Source organism: Salmo salar, chromosome ssa20 (genome assembly GCF_905237065.1).
Source record: "Salmo salar chromosome ssa20, Ssal_v3.1, whole genome shotgun sequence".
Classification (NCBI taxonomy): domain Eukaryota; kingdom Metazoa; phylum Chordata; class Actinopteri; order Salmoniformes; family Salmonidae; genus Salmo; species Salmo salar.
The window spans coordinates 4,367,399-4,382,338 of NC_059461.1; the positions used below are offsets into that span (position 1 = coordinate 4,367,399).

Below are 14,940 nucleotides of genomic sequence, written 5' to 3' on the forward strand. Positions count from 1 at the left end.
CGGGGTATATGCAACAGTTTGGGCCGCCTGGCTCGTTGCGAACTAATTTGCCAGAATTTTACTAACTATGACATAACATTGAAGGTTGTGCGATGTAACAGGAATATTTAGACTTATGGATGCCACCCGTTAGATAAAATACGGAACGGTTCCGTATTTCACTGAAAGAATAAACGTGATAGTTTCCGGATTCGACCATATTAATGACCTAAGGCTCGTATTTCTGTGTGTTATTATGTTATAATTAAGTCTATGATTTGATAGAGCAGTCTGACTGAGCGATGGTAGGCACCAGCAGGCTCGTAAGCATTCATTCAAACAGCACCTTCGTGCGTTTTGCCAGCAGCTCTTCGCAATGCATTGCGCTGTTTATGACTTCAAACCTATCAATTCCCAAGATGAGGCTGGTGTAACCGATGTGAAATGGCTAGCTAGTTAGTGGGGTGCACGCTAATAGCGTTTCAAACATCACTTCCTCTGCATGGGTAACGCTGCTTCGAGGGTGGCTGTTGTCGATGTGTTCCTGGTTCGAGCCCAGATAGGAGCGAGGAGAGGGACGGAAGTTATACTGGCAATGCTAAAGTGCCTATAAGAACATCCAATAGTCAAAGGTATATGAAATACAAATCGTAGAGAGAGAAATAGTCCTATAATAACTACAACCTAAAACTTCTTTCATGGGAATATTGAAGACTCTTGTTAAAAGGAACCACCAGCTTTCATATGTTCTCATGTTCTGAGCAAGGAACTTAAACGTTAGCTTTCTTTTACTTTTACTTTCTTCTCCAACACTTTGTTTTTGCATTATTTAAACCAAATTGAACATGTTTCATTATTTATTTGAGGCTAAATTGATTGTATTGCTGTATTAAGTTCAAATTAGTGTTCATTCAGTATTGTTGTAATTGTCATTATTACAAATAAAAAATGTAAAAAAATCGTCAGATTAATCGGTAACGGCTTTTTTTTGGTCCTTCAATAAATCGCTATTGGCGTTGAAAAATCATAAATCGGTCGACCTCTAATATAATAATGTTCTGATTGAATCTCTTCAGTTTTCGTTGGAAAGAAAAGGGTTAAGTCAGCCATTGGCTAGGCCATCAGAAGCTAGATAAAAGGCATCTGTCATTCAACTGTATTAGGGCAACATTTTGGGGTTAAAGTGGAATCAACCAATCACATTTTGACTTAATGGATGGGACCGTTTTTACAAAAACTTATGGAAACTTCTGCTTTCTTTAAGGCCAACAGATCCCTGTGCAATAGCGAGCAGTAGTTTTCCCACGGTCTAGCTAGCTAGCAATTTTTGTTGTTGGGTAGTTTACAGTGGCTGCAGCAGGTGTTAAAGAGAATGTTGCTGCTAATTTGTTAGCTTCTCCCTTTTCAAGAATAACTTTCAACAAGAAGTTAAGTTTCAAATGATTATCATCTGGTGAGTGGAACTGTGTTATTGCAGCACGTTTCCTGTTGTTAGCCGTCTCTGCCAATAACTTGTGTGAAACATTGTTGCATTTAAAGTGGAACTGACAGCATTTTAGCAACATGAAATCTTATTAAAATCTGTTCATATATACCCCCAGGAAGAATACTTTTTAAAAACATTTTCTGACAAGTGACCACTTAAACCACTTTTCACATATATTCTTAGTATACATAATTCCCAAACATTCTAAGACTTTTTTGAAAATTAAATAGCAATAGAGTGGGAAAACAGCCATGTGTTTGGACAATTAAGACACACTGCAGTAAATAAAACTGAATAAAAACATCCGTCTTGTCCAGGAACGGAGTCAACACAGACCGGTGCGCTGTAGTCAATCAGAGCTACAGTAGAACTTTATACAAACAAGCCATTTGCCACACAGGCCTGCCATCATTCACTTTGAACTGGACTGTGTGTGTACAGGCAGTTGGGCCTGCCATCATTCACTATGAACTGGACTGTGTGTTTACAGGAATTAGCAACAGTACGACTTTAGATCATTAGAACACATTCACCAAAAGCCACAAAATACACCTGAATGGATTTTTAAAAATATATAAACACCATGGGAGTCCTCTTACATTTGGGAACTTTACAGTCCTATTGATCAAACAACCATGAAAAGGTAGGCTGTCTCTCCCTCAGTTATGCACATCAACAGTGTATAGCCAGTGAAAAACTATTTGATGGAAGAGTCAGTCACTCACCCACTCCTCCAATGGCATGACATCCTCCTAGTTAGCTAGCTAACGTTGGCCTCCGTGTTTATAGCTTGCTACATAAATAGATACGTTAGCCTATTAGCCACGCTATGACTGATTTGCGATCATTGCCCTTGCTAGTTTTATTGTATTGACATTCCCAGCCTTAGTTACATTTGTCCGTTGTCCAGAATATTGAATGATTGAAATAATGCATCCTGAATGGAGGCAGAAAACAATGTACCAGATCAGCTGTGATTTACAACCTGATAGTCAGATGTTTGGACTCCCAAGAAATGTATTGGTTAATTATATTAATCATGCATTGAACTGCTTCCATCTATTCTGCCAACAATGCCCCAGTGTACGTCATGGAACGTTGAGTTAAATAATCTATTTTTAAACCTCAAATTTGGTTTTGTAGCATTACATTTACATTTACATTTAAGTCATTTAGCAGACGCTCTTATCCAGAGCGACTTACAAAATGGTGCATTCACCTTATGATATCCAGTGGAACAACCACTTTACAATAGTGCATCTAAATCTTTTAAGGGGGGGGGGTTAGAGGATTACTTTATCCTATCCTAGGTATTCCTTAAAGAGGTGGGGTTTCAGGTGTCTCCGGAAGGTGGTGATTGACTCCGCTGTCCTGGCGTCGTGAGGGAGCTTGTTCCACCATTGGGGTGCCAGAGCAGCGAACAGTTTTGACTGGGCTGAGCGGGAACTGTGCTTCCTCAGAGGTAGGGGGGCCAGCAGGCCAGTGGTGGATGAACGCAGTGCCCTTGTTTGGGTGTAGGGCCTGATCAGAGCCTGAAGGTATGGAGGTGCCGTTCCCTTCACAGCTCCGTAGGCAATCACCATGGTCTTGTAGCGGATGCGAGCTTCAACTGGAAGCCAGTGGAGAGAGCGGAGGAGCATAAACTGAGAATTGTATATTTTTGAGTGATATTGTCTGTTTCATATCTGCATAGGTAAAACGCTGTCAGTTCCACTTTAAACTTAAAAAGTCACCAGTTACTTTGTGTGCAAAACGTTGAAATGTTTTTTTTTGCAATGGGAAGTAATAGTTGTACATTTTGATAGGGAAATGCTTAATGGTTGTGTTTTTGTATTCTTATGATTGGGACCTACTGGCTTATTATGTCTGAGTTTATGGACAGCTTATCCTTTAACATCATGCTGTGTGTGACTGCTGTCTTTCTATCGGCCCTATGCAGTGGTGCCTGGAGAAGTGGGTATACTCAAATTCCCCAAAAGTCCCCAAACAGCCCACCCAGCAAAGGAAAGGCAACATGTGGGAAAGATCCTGTTTTTCTAAAGATTCTTCAGATTTTCACTAAAAATCACACTTTTTTTTTTAAAGAAAAAAAATGGACAATGTGATAGTCCTCAACAATACTTAAACATCAATCTGATTGGGTGGGCCTGACAGGGCCTGGCTCCCCAGTGGGTGGGCCTCGGTCTACGCCCCTGATGCAAACAGTGCATGATGACAATTGCGCATCACAAACAGCCTACTGAACAATACTTCGGGCTAAACTTTTTTCAATACCTGGTTTGCATTCCCATCGTTGCCTTAGTTAGCATTTACAGGTAGATATCATCAGTTGAAACGTCTTCCCTACCAGCTCCCGAAGTCATTCTTCTGTGAGCTGCTCCATGCCAAAACCAGTAGAGAGCTGCACACTCCTGCTGCGTGCAGATAATATTCCGCTGAAACTGGGCTGTGTGTGCAGCACACATGTTTATATATTTCACATACTTTACAATTGTGTAGGATACTTTGTGCATGATTTCTCTATTGTACTACATCATTGTTAAATCGTATACGCCACTACATTGTGGCGCAGCGGTCTGAGCCATTGCATCTCAGTGCAAGAGGCGTCACTACAGTCCCTGGTTTGAATCCAGGATGAATCACAACTGGCTGTGATTGGGAGTCCCATAGGGCGGCGCACAATTGGCCCAGCATCGTCTGGGTTTGGCCGTCATTGTAAATAAGAATTTGATCTTAACGGACTTGCCTAGTTAAATAAAGGTTCAACTTAAAAAAAAAAAAATTAAAAACACATCAGTAAGGATTAAGAAGTGAGTACACGCAATGCCCACTGAAAAAAAAAAAAAAAAAACTTAAAAAGTGGGTATACAGTTTTTACCTGCGCATAGCTTCCACTACAACACTGGCCCTTTGTGTTTTACCGAAAGTGCACACTTCTAAAAGAGAGTGCTGGTATTACAGTTGCTGTCCTTTCAATGATCAATGAACCTGTCACCCACTGAAGGCCTCTAGGTTCCCCCACTGAAGGCCTCTAGGTTCACCCACTGAAGGCCTCTAGGTTCCCCCACCGAAGGCCTCTAGGTTCCCCCACTGAAGGCCTCTAGGTTCACCCACTGAAGGCCTCTAGGTTCCCCCACTGAAGGCCTCTAGGTTCACCCACTGAAGGCCTCTAGGTTCCCCCACCGAAGGCCTCTAGGTTCACCCACTGAAGGCCTCTAGGTTCCCCCACTGAAGGCCTCTAGGTTCACCCACTGAAGGCCTCTAGGTTCACCAACTGTACTAATATGTCTATAATAGATATAAAAGGCTGTTAAGACACTGTAATAATGTTTCAAGAAAGAATTGTATACATCTGGCCTTGTGAAGCTGTTTTATGCGCTGACTGAATGGAAGATAAGATTTTTTTTTTTTACTCTGCTGGTCTTGGGAAGAAATTGTCAAAGACCGAGTACAAATGTTTCCGACACCAAGACAAGACAGAGACACTCAATATGTGGCCTTGAGTACTACAACACTGCTGCACAGTACTACACTGTTGCCTAGTAGGTCCTATTCAATGATATATACAATACATACGTGTGTACACCCCCGTTTGGGGTCACTTAGAAATGTCCTTGTTTATGAAAGAAAAGCAAATTTTTTGTCTATTAAAATATCAAATTGATCAGAAATACCGTGTAGACATTGTTAATGTTGTAAACGACTATTGTAGCTGGAAACGGCAGATTTTATGAAATATCTACATAGGCGTACAGAGGTCCATTATCAGCAACCATCACTCCTGTGTTACAATGGCACGTTGTGTTAGCTAATCCAAGTTGATCATTTTAAAAGGCTAATTGATCATTCTAAAACATAATTGCAAAAGGGTTAGCACAGCTCAAAACTGTTGTCCTGATTAAAGAAACAATAAAACTGACCTTTAGACTAGTTGAGTATCTGGAGCTTCAGCATTTGTGAGTTCCATTACAGGCTCAAAATGGCCAGCATCCCGGAGTCGCCTCTTCACTGTTGACGTTGAGACTGGTGTTTTGCGGGTACTATTTTATGAAGCTGCCAGTTGAGGACTTGTGAGGTGTCTGTTTCTCAAACTAGACATTCTAATGTACTTGTCCTCTTGCTCAGTTGTGCACCGGGGTCTCCCACTCCTCTTTCTATTCTGGTTAGAGCTAGTTTGCGCTGTTCTGTGAAGGGAGTAGCACACAGCGTTGTACAAGATCTTCAGTTTCTTGTCAATTTCTCACATGGAATAGCCTTCATTTCTCAGAACAAGAATAGACTGACAAGTTTCAGAAGAAAGTTCTTTGTTTCTAGCTATTTTGAGCCTGTTATCGAGCTCACAAATGCTGAAGCTCCAGATACTCAACTAGTCTAAGGAAGGCCAGTTTTAGGGCTTTTTTAATCAGACAACAGTTTTCAGCTATGCTAACATAATTGCAAAATGGTTTTCTAATGATCAATTAGCCTTTTAAAATGATAAACTTGGATTTGCTAACACAATGTGCCATTGGAACACAGGTGTGATGGTTGCTGATGATGGGCTTCTGTACATTTCCAGCTACAATAGTAATTTACAACAGTAACAATGTCTACACTGTATTTCTGATAAATTTTATGTTATTTTAAATGGACACAAAAATGAGTTTCTTGAAAAAAAAAAAAGGACATTTCTAAGTGACTAAGCTTTTGAACGGTAATGTGTATGTATAAATATCAAATTCATTTTACTCCTCATATTATTTTGAAACTCTGCATCTTTGGTAAAGGCTCGCAAGCAAGCGTTTCATGGTAATGTATACACCAGCTGTATTCAGCGCATGTGACAAAATGTTCTGTGTCACTAAGCTTATTGTACACCTGACGTAAGTGGTGTTTCTCCATATCAACAGTGAACACCAAAAGTACTGGGACAGTGAAACGTTGTTGTTGTTGTTTGGCTCTGTACTCCATTACTTGGATTTGAAATGATACCATGACTATGAAGTCAAAGAGCAGCCTTTCATCTTTAATTTGAAGATATTTTCATCCATATCGGGTGAACCGACCAAAAGTATTGGGACAATCTTGGGGTCACTTTTATTATAAATAAGAATATGGTATGTTTCTAAACAATTCTACATTCATGTGGATGCTACCATGATTACGGATAATTCTGAATGAATCGTAAATAATTAAGAGAGAAAGTTAGAGTCAAAATATTATACCCCCCCAAAAAATGCTCCCCCTCCCCCATTATTGTAATGGTGAGAGGTTAGCATGTCTTGGAGGTATGATTTGTGTGTCTAATTTTCTCAATCACCATTATTCACGATTCATTCAGGACTATCCGTTATCATGGTAGCATCCACATTCATGTAGAAGTGTTATTAACATATGTTATTCTTATTTACAATAAAAAGTGACTCCAAAATGACAATACGTTAGTTACCATTAATTTCTATTTGGGAACAAAATAATCTGAAACACAACCGGGAAAATAAAATAAAAAGAAACACAAATGAATCCAAGATGTAGTCATTGCGTGCTAAGAATATGGGACCAAATACAAAACTTGGACTATTTTAATACACATCAGTGAATTGGCCCCAATACTATTAGTCCCCTAATAATGAGGGGACTATGTACAGAAAGTGCTGTAATTTCTAAACGGTTCATCTGATATGGATGAAAATACACCCTCAAATAAAAGCTGACAGTCTGCACTTTAACCTCAGTCGTTGTATCATTTCAAATCCAAAAGTACTGGAGTAGAGCCAAAATAAATACTTTTTTAAATTGTATCACTGTCCCAATACTTTTGGAACTAACTAATTCCTCACTGTAATTCCAATCTTAATACATTTCCTTGTTCGTAGAGCTAATGTCCTTAGACTTAGAGCAAAGAACAGAATGTACAGGTGTGTCATGGAACACTGTTCATTGTTGAGGGGAAACGGACATTACACACTCCTTCCTTAAGGCCTCATCTTCCTCCTTCTTCTGCTTGGAAGAATTGAAGGAGAGTGTATTAAACATAATAGCCTAGACTAGTCCTTGAGAAGAGAGATAAGAGTAAAAAGAACAGCTGCAATGGAAATGCTCTTTCCCTCTCAATTCTCCTTCATATCTGAAACTTTATTCACACCCAGATTATCCAAAGCCCTTTACAGAGCAGTCAGTGTGTAGTGATTAAGCCTGTTGCCAGGGTTTAAACCTCCCCTATGTTGGGCCTGCCTGCCTGGGAGAGCGCTTCTGTTGCAGGAGAGGGGGCTTGAGCCTGGGCCCGCCTGCCTGCCTGCGAGAGGGGGCCGGAGCCTGGGCCTGCCTGCGAGAGGGGGCCGGAGGCTGGGCCCACCTGCCTGCCTGCGAGAGGGGGCCGGAGGCTGGGCCCGCCTGCCTGCCTGCGAGAGGGGGCCGGAGGCTGGGCCCGCCTGCCTGCCTGGGAGAGGGGGCCGGAGCCTGGGCCCGCCTGCCTGCCTGGGAGAGGGGGCCGGAGGCTGCGCCCGCCTGCCTGCCTGGGAGATGGGGCCGCAGGCTGGGCCCGCCTGCCTGCCTGGGAGATGGGGCCGCAGGCTGGGCCCGCCTGCCTGCCTGGGAGATGGGGCCGCAGGCTGGGCCCGCCATCCTGCCTGGGAGATGGGGCCGCAGGCTGGGCCCGCCTTCCTGCCTGTGAGATGGGGCCGCAGGCTGGGCCCGCCTGCCTGCCTGTGAGAAGGGGCCGAGACGGGGCCGCAGGCTGGGCCCGCCTGCCTGCCTGGGAGAAGGGGCCGGAGACAGGGCCTGCCTGCCTACCTACCTGCCTGGGAGAGGGGGCTGGAGCCTGGGCCTGCCTGCGAGAGGGGGCTGGGCCTGCAGGCTGGGCCTGCCTGCCTACCTGGGAGAGAGGGGCTGGAGGCTGGGCCTGCCTGCCTGCCTGGGAGAGAGGGGCTGGAGGCTGGGCCTGCCTGCCTGCCTGGGAGAGAGGGGCTGGAGGCTGGGCCTGCCTGCCTGCCTGGGAGAGAGGGGCTGGAGGCTGGGCCTGCCTGCCTGCCTGGGAGAGAGGGGCTGGAGGCTGGGCCTGCCTGCCTGCCTGGGAGAGGGGGGCTGGAGGCTGGGCCTGCCTGCCTGCCTGGGAGAGGGGGCTGGAGGCTGGGCCTGCCTGCCTGCCTGGGAGAGGGGGCTGGAGCCTGGGCCTGCCTGCCTGGGAGAGGGGGCTGGAGCCTGGGCCTGCCTGCCTGCGAGAGAGAGAGGGCTGGAGCCTGGGCCTGCCTGCCTGCCTGCGAGAGAGGGCTGGAGCCTGGGCCTGCCTGCCTGCCTGCGAGAGAGGGCTGGAGCCTGGGCCTGCCTGCCTGCCTGCGAGAGAGGGCTGGAGCCTGGGCCTGCCTGCCTGCCTGCGAGAGAGGGCTGGAGCCTGGGCCTGCCTGCCTGCGAGAGAGAGAGGCTGGAGCCTGGGCCTGCCTGCCTGCCTGCCTGCCTGCGAGAGAGAGGGCTGGAGCCTGGGCCTGCCTGCCTGCCTGCCTGCCTGCCTGCCTGCCTGCCTGCCTGCGAGAGAGAGAGGGCTGGAGCCTGGGCCTGCCTGCCTGCCTGCCTGCGAGAGAGAGAGGGCTGGAGCCTGGGCCTGGCTGCCTGCCTGCCTGCGAGAGAGAGAGGGCTGGAGACTGGGCCTGCCTGCCTGCCTGCCTGCCTGCGAGAGAGAGAGGGCTGGAGCCTGGGCCTGCCTGCCTGCCTGCCTGCGAGAGAGGGCTGGAGCCTGGGCCTGCCTGCCTGCCTGCGAGAGAGAGAGGGCTGGAGCCTGGGCCTGCCTGCCTGCGAGAGAGAGAGGGCTGGAGCCTGGGCCTGCCTGCCTGCCTGCCTGCGAGAGAGAGAGGGCTGGAGCCTGGGCCTGCCTGCCTGCCTGCGAGAGAGAGAGGGCTGGAGCCTGGGCCTGCCTGCCTGCCTGCGAGAGAGAGAGGGCTGGAGCCTGGGCCTGCCTGCCTGCCTGCGAGAGAGAGAGGGCTGGAGCCTGGGCCTGCCTGCCTGCCTGCGAGAGAGAGAGGGCTGGAGCCTGGGCCTGCCTGCCTGCCTGCGCGAGAGAGAGGGCTGGAGCCTGGGCCGGCCTGCCTACCTGCCTGCGAGAGAGAGAGGGCTGGAGCCTGGGCCTGCCTGCCTGCCTGCGCGAGAGAGAGAGGGCTGGAGCCTGGGCCTGCCTGCGAGAGAGAGAGGGCTGGAGCCTGGGCCTGCCTGCGAGAGAGAGAGGGCTGGAGCCTGGGCCTGCCTGCCTGCCTGCCTGCGAGAGAGAGAGGGCTGGAGCCTGGGCCTGCCTACCTGCCTGCGAGAGAGAGAGGGCTGGAGCCTGGGCCTGCCTGCGAGAGAGAGAGGGCTGGAGCCTGGGCCTGCCTGCCTGCCTGCGAGAGAGAGAGGGCTGGAGCCTGGGCCTGCCTGCCGAGAGAGAGAGGGCTGGAGCCTGGGCCTGCCTGCGGAGAGAGAGAGGGCTGGAGCCTGGGCCTGCCTGCGAGAGAGAGAGGGCTGGAGCCTGGGCCTGCCTCCTCCTGAGAGAGAGAGAGGGCTGGAGCCTGGGCCTGCCTGCGAGAGAGAGAGGGCTGGAGCCTGGGCCTGCCTGCCTGCCTGCGAGAGAGAGAGGGCTGGAGCCTGGGCCTGCCTGCGAGAGAGAGAGGGCTGGAGCCTGGGCCTGCCTGAGAGAGAGAGAGGGCTGGAGCCTGGGCCTGCCTGAGAGAGAGAGAGGGCTGGAGCCTGGGCCTGCCTTGCCTGCGAGAGAGAGAGGGCTGGAGCCTGGGCCTGCCTGCGAGAGAGAGAGGGCTGGAGCCTGGGCCTGCCTGCCTGCCTGCGAGAGAGAGAGGGCTGGAGCCTGGGCCTGCCTGCGAGAGAGAGAGGGCTGGAGCCTGGGCCTGCCTGCCTGCCTGCCTGCGAGAGAGAGAGGGCTGGAGCCTGGGCCTGCCTGCCTGCCTGCGAGCGAGAGAGAGAGGGCTGGAGCCTGCCTGCCTGCCTGCGCGAGAGAGAGAGGGCTGGAGCCTGGGCCTGCCTGCGCGAGAGAGAGAGGGCTGGAGCCTGGGCCTGCCTGCGAGAGAGAGAGGGCTGGAGCCTGGGCCTGCCTGCCTGCCTGCCTGCGAGAGAGAGAGGGCTGGAGCCTGGGCCTGCCTGCCTGCCTGCGAGAGAGAGAGGGCTGGAGCCTGGGCCTGCCTGCCTGCCTGCCTGCGAGAGAGAGAGGGCTGGAGCCTGGGCCTGCCTGCCTGCCTGCGAGAGAGAGAGGGCTGGAGCCTGGGCCTGCCTGCGAGAGAGAGAGGGCTGGAGCCTGGGCCTGCCTGAGAGAGAGAGAGGGCTGGAGCCTGGGCCTGCCTGAGAGAGAGAGAGGGCTGGAGCCTGGGCCTGCCTGCGAGAGAGAGAGGGCTGTAGCCTGGGCCTGCCTGCGAGAGAGAGAGGGCTGTAGCCTGGGCCTGCCTGCGAGAGAGAGAGGGCTGTAGCCTGGGCCTGCCTGCGAGAGAGAGAGAGGGCTGTAGCCTGGGCCTGCCTGCGAGAGAGAGAGAGGGCTGGAGCCTGGGCCTGCAAGAGAGAGAGGGCTGGAGCCTGGGCCTGCAAGAGAGAGAGGGCTGGAGCCTGGGCCTGCAAGAGAGAGAGGGCTGGAGCCTGGGCCTGCAAGAGAGAGAGGGCTGGAGCCTGGGCCTGCAAGAGAGAGAGGGCTGGAGCCTGGGCCTGCAAGAGAGAGAGGGCTGGAGCCTGGGCCTGCCTGGGAGAGAGGGCTGGAGGCTGGGCCTGCCTGGGAGAGAGGGCTGGAGCCTGGGCCTGCCTGCTGGAGAGGGGGCTGGAGCCTGGGCCTGCCTGCCTGGGAGAGGGGGCTGGAGCCTGGGCCTGCCTGCCTGGGAGAGGGGGCTGGAGCCTGGGCCTGCCTGCCTGGGAGAGGGGGCTGGAGCCTGGGCCTGCCTGCCTGGGAGAGGGGGCTGGGCCTGCCTGCCTGCCTGGGAGAGGGGGCTGGGCCTGCCTGCCTGCCTGGGAGAGGGGGCTGGGCCTGCCTGCCTGCCTGGGAGAGGGGGCTGGAGGCTGGGCCTGCCTGCCTGGGATAGGGGGCTGGAGGCTGGGCCTGCCTGCCTGGGATAGGGGGCTGGAGGCTGGGCCTGCCTGCCTGGGATAGGGGGCTGGAGGCTGGGCCCGCCTGCCTGGGAGAGGGGGCTAGAAGCTGGGCCCGCCTGCCTACCTGGGAGAGAGGGCTGGAGCCTGGGCCTGCCTGCCTACCTACCTGCCTGGGAGAGGGGGCTGGAGGCTGGGCCTGCCTGCCTGCCTGCCTGCCTGGGAGAGGGGGCTGGAGGCTGGGCCTGCCTGCCTGCCTGCCTGGGAGAGGGGGCTGGAGGCTGGGCCTGCCTGCCTGGGAGAGGGGGCTGGAGGCTGGGCCTGCCTGCCTGCCTGCCTGGGTGAGGGGGCTGGAGTCTGGGCCACTGTGTCCCAAATGGCACCCTACTCCCTTTATATTGCACTACATTTGATCAGAGCTCATAGGATGCAGAATGTCCCCCTCTCCCTGACAGCCACAGTTGATGTGTCCTCACCCCACGCATCCATCAACACACCTCACACTTGTAGAGATGTAGTTGCACATTACAGTCAGACAGGTTGCTGACTCACAGAGGAGGAACTACACAGTAAATATAGAGTCAGTCAGGGAAGACAAGCAGGATAAATATCAGGTTTTAATTGGACTTTACACGTGCAGAGGAACATGTAAGATATGTATGTAGACAAGGCCTATGGGGTATATGCAATGCACACATGCATAGGTTACTCACAAACACAAACCACAACCGTTGAACACGCCAACAGATCACGGACAGACAGGATGTCAGTGACACTCGGGGAATGTCCCAAATGGCACCCTATTCCATATAGTGCACTACTTTTGTCCAGAGCCCTGATAAAAAGTAGTGCACTACATAGAGAATAGGGTTCCATTTGGGAGGAAGACAGGATGTCACGTCTGAATATCCTACAAAAAAGCTAAACTAACTGGGTGAAGGTAACAGAGGGAGGGGAGGGGAGGGGAGGGGGGGGGACTTCCGTTGGACCTCGGTCACACACACTACTATTTCAGGCTACTGTCCCTCTTCATACAATAAAAAAATAAAAAAATAGACTGAACGAGCCTAGACACCAGTATTATCAGCTAGATAGGTGACAGCAGGCAACCTTAAGGGACTGGTAGCCTCAGACTGCCACGGTGTAACTTTCTGTTCATAGTTACTTCCCACTCAAAGCCTGAGACTTACTGATGAGCTGGCTGGCCTACTTGATAAGGTTACTGTAGGTTATGTGGGAAGCATGGGCTTAAGCAATGAAAGTTGTTTCTTTAAAATCAAGCTACTGGCTGATAATGGGCAAATATTTGTTTATAGTGAGAGAAATGAATGTACACATTATACAGAGAACTCTGATACAGAATATTCAAGAGCTATGTGAAGACCAAATATATGCTAAATATGGAAGCTAACGACTTCATATGGCTCAGGCAATATCTTGGGAAATTGCAAGATGTTGCATGTTCAGAACAAGCAGAAATGTGTTCATTACAAGCAGAAATGTGTTCATTACAAGCATGTCTGTTAGCTTCCTATTCAAGCTGTCTACATAAAAGGATGACATCATTAAGTCAGGTTGGTTGTTGTAGGCTGTTCCACTGGCTGCTATTTTAGCCTTTAATGAGACATTTCAAGCTCGTAATGTTAACCTACATTTACTTTTATGCAGATTACGGACACAAAATATCTGCATATCAGTGGTAAAGCTATCGTTGAAAGCATTGCATGAATGACAATTGACGGCAAATCAAACAAAACATTAAAAAGGTAGCTGCCAAATGGTGTTTAACCAGTGTGTAGTACACTAGTCCAACATTTGCTTCGAGCACAAAAATAACAGACGCACTAACGTTAGACTCGGGGGACAAATGTGATTTCTGTCTGTCAACTACTGTGCAGTTAAAATATGTAAATGAAACGAAATTTGCTTTAACATGTGCATTGAGCTATGCAATCGTTTTCGATGTCTGGCAATCCATCCATCGTAGAATGTCCCAAAAAAATGATGCAGTAAGTGGCTGGTTGTAAAACGTTCAGTCGCAACATGTATCCGCTGAAAAACAGTGTGCCACAGCCAGACAGTAGCTAGCTACATTGTAGTTCCAGCCGTCTGGTGACAACTCGCCAATTATCAAGTACAACCTCTTAAAACAAAATGACAATTCCCAAAATTGACAGCTAAACCAAGTTGAAAGGCTTTTGAGCAACTGCATACAAGTTTTAAAAACATGTCTCATTGTTTATCGAGTGGTTCAGTTTATAATTTAACACGACAAGAGATGAACCGAAGTGGCTTGTCATTTGCTCGCAATACACTTACCCATGAGCTCAGGTCGGTGCTTATGAAAACACGTCCTCTGTTCCTCATTTGCCAAGCAATACTTTCAACGATTTAAAAGCACTGCATGAATGATAAACAATTTCCAATGAAACCGACCGTTAGAATTGTTTTGCGAGCAGGTGTAACCAACCAAGTATTTGGCTTGCACAGTTCAACTACCCTACGCACTTCACTGACTGCCTATCTAGTCACAGACTGTTACGTTAAAACAACAATGCGTTCAAGTCTCAACTTTGGTAGTCATCATGCTATGAGTCATAATAAAGAATCCAACTACATCAGCCTAGTATCATTTCACAGCAACATGGGTTACTTGGACTTCATCTTAAAGGAAACGAAGACATGACGACAGCGTACTAGGAAGTGTCTCTCGTGTATAAGGCCAGCAAATTAGAAGCGTGAAAGGGTGACAGCAATAGCTAAAATGAACATTTGTACCTTCATCATAAATAAACCAAATGAAAAACTGACCAGTGATGTTCTTGTTCCTTTTGATGAATCCCACGTTTCCAATAACATTTAGTCCAACTCGGAGAGACAACTTGACTTTGTGAAGTTTGGTCAGGACTTCCTGAATGAGGGCTGGAGTCGCTCCTTTCCTCCGCACGGCCCCTTGTCGCTGACAGCTAGTTTGACAGGCGGAAATAAATTCGGAGATTATCTGGCAAGCAGCAGTTGTCTTTAGTTCTGGCCTCTATAAATGTTATGGTTTAAAAAAACAACAACATTCACTGTATGTGTCACAATTGTTTAGATCATGCCCGTTGATTATTGATCATGATCAATACATTGCACTGATGTCGTGTTGTCAAGACCATTGTCATTTAACTCTACAATATTGGACGTTTTAGTATGTGCTGTTTACAAGGAGAAACAATCGAGTTCAGAGTCAAAGCAGACGAGGACAGGAGGTGGATGAGAGAAACAAAAATGTATCGGTTATCGGCTATAAAGGATCATCAACGGACAACCTTTGGGGATAGAAAAACTAGGGATATCAATGTTAAAAATTAAAATGAATACTTGGGTAGACTGTATTAGGTTTCAGTCATGTCCACATTAATAAAATAACATGGGGTTAATTGTATTTTTAAAAATGAGAAAACCGACATTTATTT

General features: G+C 49.2%; 1 protein-coding gene across 4 annotated transcripts in view; it reads right to left on the minus strand.

Moving 5' to 3' along the window:
* LOC106579820 (serine/threonine-protein kinase TAO3) overlaps window positions 1-14,659 on the minus strand; it is a 133,961-nt gene extending 119,302 nt beyond the window's left edge. The window contains exon 1 of one of the 4 annotated variants that reach the window (XM_014160027.2): window positions 14,294-14,659. The gene's annotated coding sequence lies outside the window, so the exon portion shown is untranslated. Of the gene's footprint in view, window positions 1-13,801; window positions 14,107-14,293 lie in introns of those variants that run through there. The other 3 variants (XM_014160025.2, XM_045704275.1, XM_014160026.2) reach the window with 3 other exon arrangements.
* Window positions 14,660-14,940: the final 281 nt, after the last annotated feature.